This window comes from Pleurodeles waltl, chromosome 3_1 (genome assembly GCF_031143425.1).
Source record: "Pleurodeles waltl isolate 20211129_DDA chromosome 3_1, aPleWal1.hap1.20221129, whole genome shotgun sequence".
Lineage (NCBI taxonomy): Eukaryota > Metazoa > Chordata > Amphibia > Caudata > Salamandridae > Pleurodeles > Pleurodeles waltl.
The window spans coordinates 1,286,616,399-1,286,626,658 of NC_090440.1; positions in this window are offsets into that span (position 1 = coordinate 1,286,616,399).

Genomic DNA, 10,260 nt, shown 5'->3' on the forward strand with positions numbered 1-10,260 from the left:
AGAACCTTTCTTTCAATTGCAGAGTACAACGGTACCTTTAAGGTAGTACGTAGGTAGCAGCAATTAAAACTAAAATCACAAAACCACACATAAAACCACACACATTAACAACATAAACCCCCATCCAATTATGTTTCTATACTTATATTAAAAACTGCAAATGTATATTTAAGTATTTATATTTGCTGTCTACATGTTTTTTAATGAGGCTGCAATTTTGCAGCCTATTATTATCAAAATAAAGCACATTTTCTTTCACAATATTAAAACATATTTCCAAATTAACTATTTGACATATTGCTATGTTTTCACATTTTATTTGCTACAGTAAGCAACACATTATACAAACGAGTTCAACGTTTAAAAAAAAATAAAGGATACAAGTCAGTTATGGTTGGGGCCATTCTATTTTTTATTTATCACAAACCCCAGTGAAACTACATAAATATTTGAGATTGTACATCTATAGTTATTGTTTTACATGGTTAATTTCAATTTTATTTATATTTGTTTTAAAACACCCCTCTGCGTCCCATCCATTGTCAGCTTCATCGATACAGTGAAACAACTATAATTTGCCACATTAAAAATAATTGTGTTGAATAATTAAGTTATTTATTATATTATATTGGAGGTATTTATACAAAAGGTAAATATTATATAATAAACATCTACTTCCATACAAAAAATAGTTATACAAAAAGAATGAGTTATATTTGCTTCCCTATATCGATGAACAACACAACTTTGCTCTAGTCTGGTGAAAGCACAGAAAAAACATTGCTCCCACCTGGTGGGGAGTAAAGGAATGACGTCTGCTTCTGCCAGCACCCAGTATGGGTGCTGGCGGGCAAGCCTGGCAGGGTCCACTGGGACCTTGGGGTTCCCCTATGGGACCCAATTATTAGCCTTGTGGATGCTCCAGATGGGCACCAGGGCACCCATATTAAAATAATTGCTGGTTCCTGCAAACACCTACTCAGGGGCAGTGGGGGCTTTGAGGCTTCCTTCATGGCCCCAAAGGTAATATAAAGTTTGGTTGTTCTGTGGGACAAGGACACCGAAAAAAACATAAAAAGAATAATAAATGAGGTGCAGAAAGTCGCTCTGCTCATTCACTGCTCCATGCAAGAAGCAACACACACATAATGCCCTACAAGGGCTTTTTATTTATATTTTTAATTCCTGTTGGTGCTCCCAGAAGGGGAAGGGGATGATCAAGCATATTTTTAATGATGTAGAGGACTGCAGGGAGCATAGCAGCCTAACAGCAATGTTAAAAAAAATGCTTGTGGATTATTAAATCCATGATCTCAGGACAGTTTACCATATTGTTTATGCACTCTGAGTTGGAGCTGCATACTCTTCAGATGGAGCGCAGGGACCCCTTGTTGCTGGTTCTGTGGCTGCACTTTGTGTGCTGACAATTCTTTTTTTTAAAAGACTCAAAGACATGTTGATACTTTTTTCTTTAAATGCTTTATTGAAAGTATTTTTTTACAGTCAATACTGTTAAAAAAAAATCTGATTGACCCAAATGGCCAGCTTTTTAAATTTTGGTGTTCGGAAGCTTCAGAGGGTTCAGCATCTGAGGAAGGTGGGTTGAGCACAGGGTGTGGCCAGGCCCTGCACCCAACACCACACTATGCAAGGTACTGGACATCTTAGTTGATCACAAAAAAGCCATAGAAATGCACCGAAAAAAGGTTAAAGAGACATAATAATAAGCAATGTTAATAATGTCTTACTTTCCATTGAAAAAAACGTGCAACTTCACTGAATCTAACAAAGGTTAAAGGGACTTTATAGTTAGGTGAAAATGTCAGTTAAGACACACTATTTCAAACTAACAATACCACTGAACTTCACCAGTTATATTTATCTCACGTAGCTATGACTCATTCCCTGAAGTCCCTATAACTTGTTCCATTTCCATTTGAAATGTCATTGCCAGTCTGCTCTCCATACTTAGACTTTGTGTAATGGTGCCCCTCATACAGGGTTGTCTCCAGCCTGTGTCACCCACAACAGATATGCAAAGAAGTGTGAAGTTTCAGCGGTTCCCTGCCATCAATCCAAATGAAAAATGCGTTGGGAAGTCCAATCAGCAGCCCCTTGCAAGCAAACAGTCCACTAAACTTTTAAAGGGAGCCCCTCCTCTCAGTGTCTGGAACTCCATTCACAGAAAAGCAGGCAATACACTCCCACTGTCTGGGGAGGATGTCCTTGCCCTCCACCCTGTGCTGTGTCTAATAGTGTCCTTCTAAATTGATCCCACTGGGCTTTATAAATAACACTGGCAACCAAACCTGAGTATGAACATCAGTAGACATCTGCTCCACCATTTTCAGAACCTTTGAGTCAAGCCATTACTTTACGCTTCCAATGCTTGAGCTGATCAGCACGCTTTGCCAAAGTGGTCGTCTAGCGGTAACCCAGCAGTTGACACACTGTTCGCCCTACTCTGGAACCTAATGTAGCACCATTTTTCATGATTTTCGCATGCGAATTATGTTGTTTCTTGATACAGATTGCTGTCTCAAAATTGCGTACTATCTCAAAGAACCATTGCCTAAGCCAATAGTGTTCACCTATGCAAGATCTTTCAGCTTTGTCAATGTCTTGGTTTTAGATGTTGCACAGCAGCACGAGCTGCTGTGCAACATGGCTTAAAGTAAATAACAAACAAAATGCACTATGACATAGACAGCACTGATGTGTCATTTTATGTATTTTCCTTTACGAAATGTTGTGCAGCAGCCCCTGCGGTGTCGGAGGGGAGCTAAGCAACATGAGGGAGCAAGATGTGTGTGTAAAACATTGCTAAGGGGATTTTTGGCATAATCACGAATGAAAGCATTAGGTAAAAGTCGATTCCGAAATTATGACCCCTTTTCTAAATTCATTCTTAAAACATCTGGAACTATGTACATAAAATCCATTATGAAAAACTGATCTTCACATAAAACGTCTGATGGTTACCTCTCTTTTTTCCTTTCAAATGGCTCCTTTCTTTCTTTCTATCTCTTTCTATCTTCTGTATGCCTCTTCTCTCTGAGTACAACTTTCCCATTTTCTCTAAGTCACATGCATGTTTGCTTTAATCTATATTAATGTATTTCCCAAATTTTTAAGATCTCAACCTCTCCTTTTTTGGAAAGTGATAACGCTGCAACCGAAACTACCCGTTCTCCTCTAACTCATCAGTTAAAATCCCCATACATCTGTATGAAATCACATTTCCTCATCCTCTAATGATTGCACCTAACTTGGATTACTTTAATCTACCACATACAAACTGAAGTAGATGCATTGAATGGTTTACTTGAGTGTACAAGACTAATTTGAATAGCCAACAGTAACAAATAATACTGAACTATCTACCAACTTTGGGGGTCATTCTAACCCTGGCGGTCCAAGACCGCCAGGGCTAAAATGACGGGGGCACCGCCAACAGGCTGGCGGTGCCCCGCTGGACATTCTGACTGCGGCAGTTCGGCCGCGGTCAGAAGTGGAAAACCGGTTTTCCGCTGCCCAAATGAATCCTCCATGGCGGTGCAGCAAGCTGCGCCGCCATGGAGGATTCTGACACCCCATACCGCCATCCTGTTCCTGGCGGTCCTCCCGCCAGGAACAGGATGGCGGTATGGGGTGTCACGGGGCCCCTGGGGGCCCCTGTAGTGCCCATGCCAATGGCATGGGCACTGCAGGGCCCCCGTAAGAGGGCCCCAAAAAGAATTTCAGTGTCTGCTTTGCAGACACTGAAATTCGCGACGGGTGCAACTGCACCCGTCGCACCTTCCCACTCCGCCGGCTCAATTCTGAGCCGGCGTCCTCGTGGGAAGGGTGTTTTGCACTGGGCTGGCGGGCGGCCTTTTGGCGGTCGCCCGCCAGCCTAGTGCAAAACCCAAAATACCCTCAGCGGTCTTTCGACCGCGGAGCGGTATTTTGGAGGGGGAAGTCTGGCGGGCAGCCTCAGCCGCCCGCCAGACTTAGAATCACCCCCTTTGTGTCTTGCACTCTGGTCTTGCCTGCTGCCCGATGTAAAGCATGTCAGCACCTTATCTGGTATAGTAAGCTATACATACACCAGAAGGTAGTTATAGTTAGGACCTAGTTTCCATAGGAAAAGCATTTTTTGTTTTGCTAATAACTTTGGTGTCGTTTAACAAATCTTCACAAAATTTTCAAAACTAGTTTGCCATTCACTTCAGCTGCTGTCTGGAACATTTTGGGGATTCGTCAAGTAGGGGCTGAGAAAAAGGGTGGGGAGGCGCAAAATGCTTTTCCTCATGCAATTTCTCATAGGAATTTTAGACACAACTATACCCAAAACCGCTGAACGGAATTACAGAAAGCAAATCTTGGTCCAAAAAGATCTCTTTTTGTAATATGGTATAAATCTGTGCAGTAGTTTTAGAGTGTTTAAACAAAAAAGTTGTATATATATCTATAGATGCGGATCCACTGTGGGTCGATTTAAGTGGATCCGCACATCCATGCACCAAGAGCAATGCTGTGATTGGCTGGCCGCAACCTAGGAGAAATGTTGTGACCCCCATTTTGTCTATCAGGACTCGGGAGTAGTAAATGAAAGTTAAAAGTAATAGAAGGGATCAAGGTAGAGGTACCCTGACCCCAAGGGACTGATGGAGGGGTCTATGATGGACCCCTGATGGGCATGAAATTGCCCAAAATGTTTTTTGGGGTATGTGTGGATCCACAGATCCTTTGCGACTTTCAGCTCAGTCCCCATGTATATCTCTGATGGATCCAGGAATCCAGACCCCAAGTGAAAAAATACACCCACTCTCAGACCCACTCGCACACTCACTCATGCACCCATTTACTTACTCTCACGCTCACTTACAGATCCACAAAACCACTACCACACCCAGTCACAGACCCACACAACCACTCACACATCCACACATACACCCACTCACACATAAACTGACTTACACCCCAACGTAAGTACTGACACACCCACTGACACACCCACAAAACCACTCAGAGATTCACAAAGCCATTATCACACCTAGTCAGAGACCCACACAGTCACTCACACACCCACTCAACCACCCACTAAGGCACCCACACAACCACTCATACACCCACTCACACACTCACCAACTCATACACCCACACAACCAACCACACACCCACAAACAACTCAAACACCCACTCACAGAAGCCACAGAAGCACAAAACCACTCATACACCCACTCACTGACCCACAAACCCAATCACAGACCCACACAACCAGTAACACATGTACTCACAAACTCATGCATACACTCACACACCCACACAACCACACACACCCAGTCACACACCCATACAGCCACTTACAGAAGCACAAAACCACTCATACACCCACTCACTGGCCCAAAAAAAACCACTCACATTCCCACTCACAGACCCACACAACCACTAACACATGTACTCACAAACTCCTGCATACATTCACACACACACTCACTTACACACACACACACCCAGTCACCTATACAGCCACTCACAGAAGCACAAACCCACTCATACACCCACTCGCTGACCCACAAACCCACTCACAGACCCACACAACCACTAACATATGTACTCACAAACCCATGTATACACTTCCACACCCACACACACACACCCAGTAACACACCAATGCAGCCACTCACTCACCCACTGCCTGGGGTTAGCTGCATACGGGGGCAATCCCTGTGGCCAACCCACCTCTGTGCAGGGCCAAAGGCCGTGCACGGCAGCGGTTAGATTAAGGTGTGGCAATTAAATATTACTTTACCTTTAAAAAACCCTAGAAATTCACATGAAAAAACAAGGTTTACAGGAGCATTATAGTTAGGAAATAGAATTTAAAAATCCTTAGAAATTCACTGAAAAACAAACATTACAGGGATGTTATAGTTAGGTACAGATTTTACACAGACAAAACAATAGAAATTGACATGCGCTGCTAATAACCCCACATATTACATCAGACATGACATCTTCTATGACATCATTGACAATATCACTGCAACATTTGCAATAAAAATTTTAAAGAGAAAATTGTGCACGGTAAGGGTGCGAGTGAACAAGGGTTTCTTGAGCTAACTATATCTGCTGAATTTCTATGGTTTTGTGTGTGTAAAATCTGAAACTAACTATAATGTCCCTGTTACCTTTTTTCCCCAGTAATATCTATATATATATATATATATATATATATATATATATATATATATATATATATATATATTTTCACTATACCTAAACAAATATACATATAAGAGTTATTTGGTGATCAGTCAAGCAGGGGCTGAAAAAATAAGGGGGGGTCCGAAAATGCAAAATCCCCAAGCATTTTCGATAGACTTATTAGACAAGGCTACCACAAAAATTGCTGAATGGAACCATACCAAATTTGGCAGGAAGCTAAATCTTGGTAAGCAGATTGTGCTTTATATGATTCATTGAAAATTCAGTTTCAAACATAATTGTATATCTGGATGGTTGGGTCCGCGAGAGACTTGAGAGACTCTTACTGGAGTGCCAATTTCAACATAGAGCATTCTGATTCCCTCAAACTATGAACAGTCTCCAGAACAACTTTAAAATAGTACAAATCACTGTAAGAATTCCATATTTTAAAAATGTGTTTATTTTCAATCTTCTTCATCTTCAAACATTTCTTGACAAGAAACCAAAAGCTTGAAGCCAACAAGTGTTTCATTGCTGTGGTGAGTTTACTAACAACTTCCTATGGACCACAATCAAACAAGATATATTTCAGTTACATAAGATAACCAACATAGATATATCAGAACCACCTACAGAAAAATTGCATAAGCACATCTTGCCACTTACAAAAGTGACTATATTCTATGTATCCAAGTGTTAGGTCCCCCAAAAGGTGAAAACCTGAAACAAATAATTCAGGGCTAAAACGATTTATAATACATGCCAAAATTAGAAAACAACTGAAAAGTTGGGCTACCATCCCGCAAGATGAACCCTAGTATACAGACCAAGCATAGTGCAGAAGAACCAGTGCAATCTGAGAAAAGCAAAGCAGGGAAAGTGAGAGACAAAAAAGGACAGAGATCGTCCTTGGCAATATGTTATCAGTGCATATATCTTATCAAGCATCAATAGTAAATCCTATGTAGTAAATATTCCAAATCTTAATCAGGTTGAGCACATCTATAATATATAAGTAGATCAGACCATTGTGACCACCAGATGATTATGGATGGTGCAAACACCATATTGTTGTTAACCACCCATACCTACCATTATTAACAGACATCTGTATGTGTAATAGCCTCCACTTCAATAAGTTAACTAATAAAAATGTAATTGTTTACTGTTCACAAAAAATAAGAGTTCATTTTTTTCAAAGTGAAGCTAAATCTAGTATTCTGAACCACAACCAATCATGTGACATGTTAAGTCCAGGACAAACAAGCCAAACACCAGTGCACAAACAGAGCTCAGATTGTATATCACTTCAAAATATGACATGAAAGTAAATCCACACCGGCAACCTAAACGCGTTCATACATTAGAACCATCAGGCAGAGCCAAAAAGTAGTATAATTGTATGCTGCACTTTGCGTGCATTATCATATGACACAATGCTGCATGTCATCACAAAGTTGCGTCCTGCACACATACCTTAGTCTAACCAGTGTAATATCAAAATATTAGTTGCATCGCTGTATCTTAAATTGTAGTAACAAATGAAACCCCTTACAAAATAAAGGCTCCTGAACCCAAATATACCCCATTTACGGGACTAATGACTGTATAATATATGCAACAGTATTATAGCGCAAATGAAGTAATAGGTTAAAAAATCAAACCAATACAAAACAAAATATAACTGCAAAATATTGCACTGTAGGAACACACTTGTTGCTCCCACGAAGGTCTAGCCACCCGTTTTTTTTCTTAATACAAATTTATTTCCCTTCAGCCATTTCTTTGGAGTCAGACTCCTTTGGGAGCAAATGCTCTGAATGGCTGTCAGCAACATCAGAAAGAAATTGTTGTTGACAGCCATTGCAGGACGCAGAGACCTATTCCCCTGTCCTGAAGTAACAAATTAAAAGTAATATAAAGGGCCAGCATATGTATACTCTGATCTCCTAGGCCCTATGGCAGAACCCAGAGCGCCCAGCCCCCAGGGCAAAAAACAAAAAAAACAAATCAGTAAAATTGCTGTGATCTTGTGGGACTCTGGTTGGGTCAGAAAAAACCCAAATTGCTGACCAAGCCACATTTATTGAGTTTATGTCCCAGGGAGTCCACCACTGTGGATGTATTCATTAATGGGGTGGGGGACTGTGCGGCCCCCTCTCCCTGAGCCTCCAGAGGCTCTGGCGACCCTACCCCTGGGCCAAAATTAGTTTAAATGGAGAGTGGGCCATGTGGACCTTTCCTGAGCCTTCAGAGGCCTTGTGGAGCCCACCTCAGGGCCAGGTTGAGTTTGTATGGGGAGGAGGGACATGCCCCCCTCCACAAGCCTCCAAAGGCTTTGGGGAGCCACCCCCAGGTCTTGGTTTGCATGGGAAGGGGGCACACAGTTGACCTTCCTAAGTCTCTAAAGGCCCGAGGAGCACCCTACTGCCAAGATTTGATAAAATTGAGAAGGGACCACACAGCCCCCTTGCCCGAGGCCCTGGGGAGCCCACCCATGGAGTTTCAAAACTCCCACCAAGCGGGAACAAACATAAAGGCTGGTACTACCAGGCAGGAGCTTTAAAAATGCTCCTGCTTGCTCGGAGCAGACCCTAAATCTGTTTCCTGGGCAGGGAAACAGATCAAAATGCTCCCGCTTTCAGGGATCAGCATAAGTAGATGCTCCTGGAGCAATGGCAGTTCCAGCTGTATGTGGGGAGCTGGCTGGAGCCGTGGGGCTTTGGTCTCCCCCCATGTCCCCAAACAACTGTAGGGTGGGTGCCCTGGGTGAGCACCAGGGCATCCACCTTTAATAATACGGTCTCTGGGGATGGGGTCCCTGGGGCCGATAACAGCTCAGGGAGTGGGTTGCACAGCCCACCTTTCATTTGTTTTTAGAAATGGTCCTGGGAATGGGTTCCAGAGGACCTATCAAGGTTAGGTGAGGGAGGCTAGGCGGCTCCCACTGTAATTAAAAAACGAAAAACCCTGGGGTGGGGTCCCCAGGGCCTTACAAGGGTCAGGGAGGGGGGCTAGGTGGCCCCTTCCCTTTATTTCTAGTAATGACCCTGGGGAATGGGGTCACCAGGGCCTGAGAAGACTTGGGGATAGGGGCCATGTGTCCACCCTCCCCTTCAAAGTTACAGAAAGGGTCTGAGGGATGGTGCACAAAGGCCTAACAGGGCTTAAGGAGGTGGGCCTTGTGGCCCCCCTACCATTTAATTCAATTAAAGGACCCTGGGGATGGGCTCACCATGGCCTAACAAAGCTAGAGGAGAGGGGCCACAAGACCTAACAAGGCTCAGGGAGGAGGTCCATTTGTCCCTGTCTCTTTTAATAAAAAAAAGTCACTGGAGGATGGATGGATCCCCCGGGCCCTCCCCATTAAAGAAAAAAAGTACCCAGAGAATGTGCTCCCAGGGCCTAATAAGACTCGGGGAAGCAGCTAAATGGATACCTCCCCTTTAAAAAATATAAGGTCCTGTAGCCAACCCACTTATGTGCATGGCCCTTAGCCGTACATGGTGGAAGATTGGCTTTATTTATGGTAATAAAATATTACTTTACGTTACAAAAACCCTAGAAAGACACTGAAAAAAACAAAGGTGGAAGCAATTTTATAGTTGTGATAAAAATATCTGTTTTTCTTTAAAAAAAAACATAGAAATTCACTGAAAAAAACAAAGATTAAAATAACGTTATAGTTAGGTGAATATGTCAGTGACAACATTAATGTTTTGAACTAAAAAACATACACAGAAATTCACCAGCTATACGTAGCAGAGCTAATGGGTCTTGCACCCCTGCCATGCACTGCTAATGACTTAACATATTACATCACTCATACATGTTCTTTGACATCATTTTGACATCACGTATGACATCATTCAAGCTTTGTTTTTGCACCTATTGCTTTATAAATTAGCCTGGCATTAGAGACCTCACATTATGTATAAAATAGCTCAGAAAAAATATTAGGTATCATTAAGAAAATCACAGATACAACTCCCTTAGGTGTAGAAAGCATGGGTTAATTTCAACATTGACCCTGTACCATACACTTCGTGGGTAACCTATTTCACA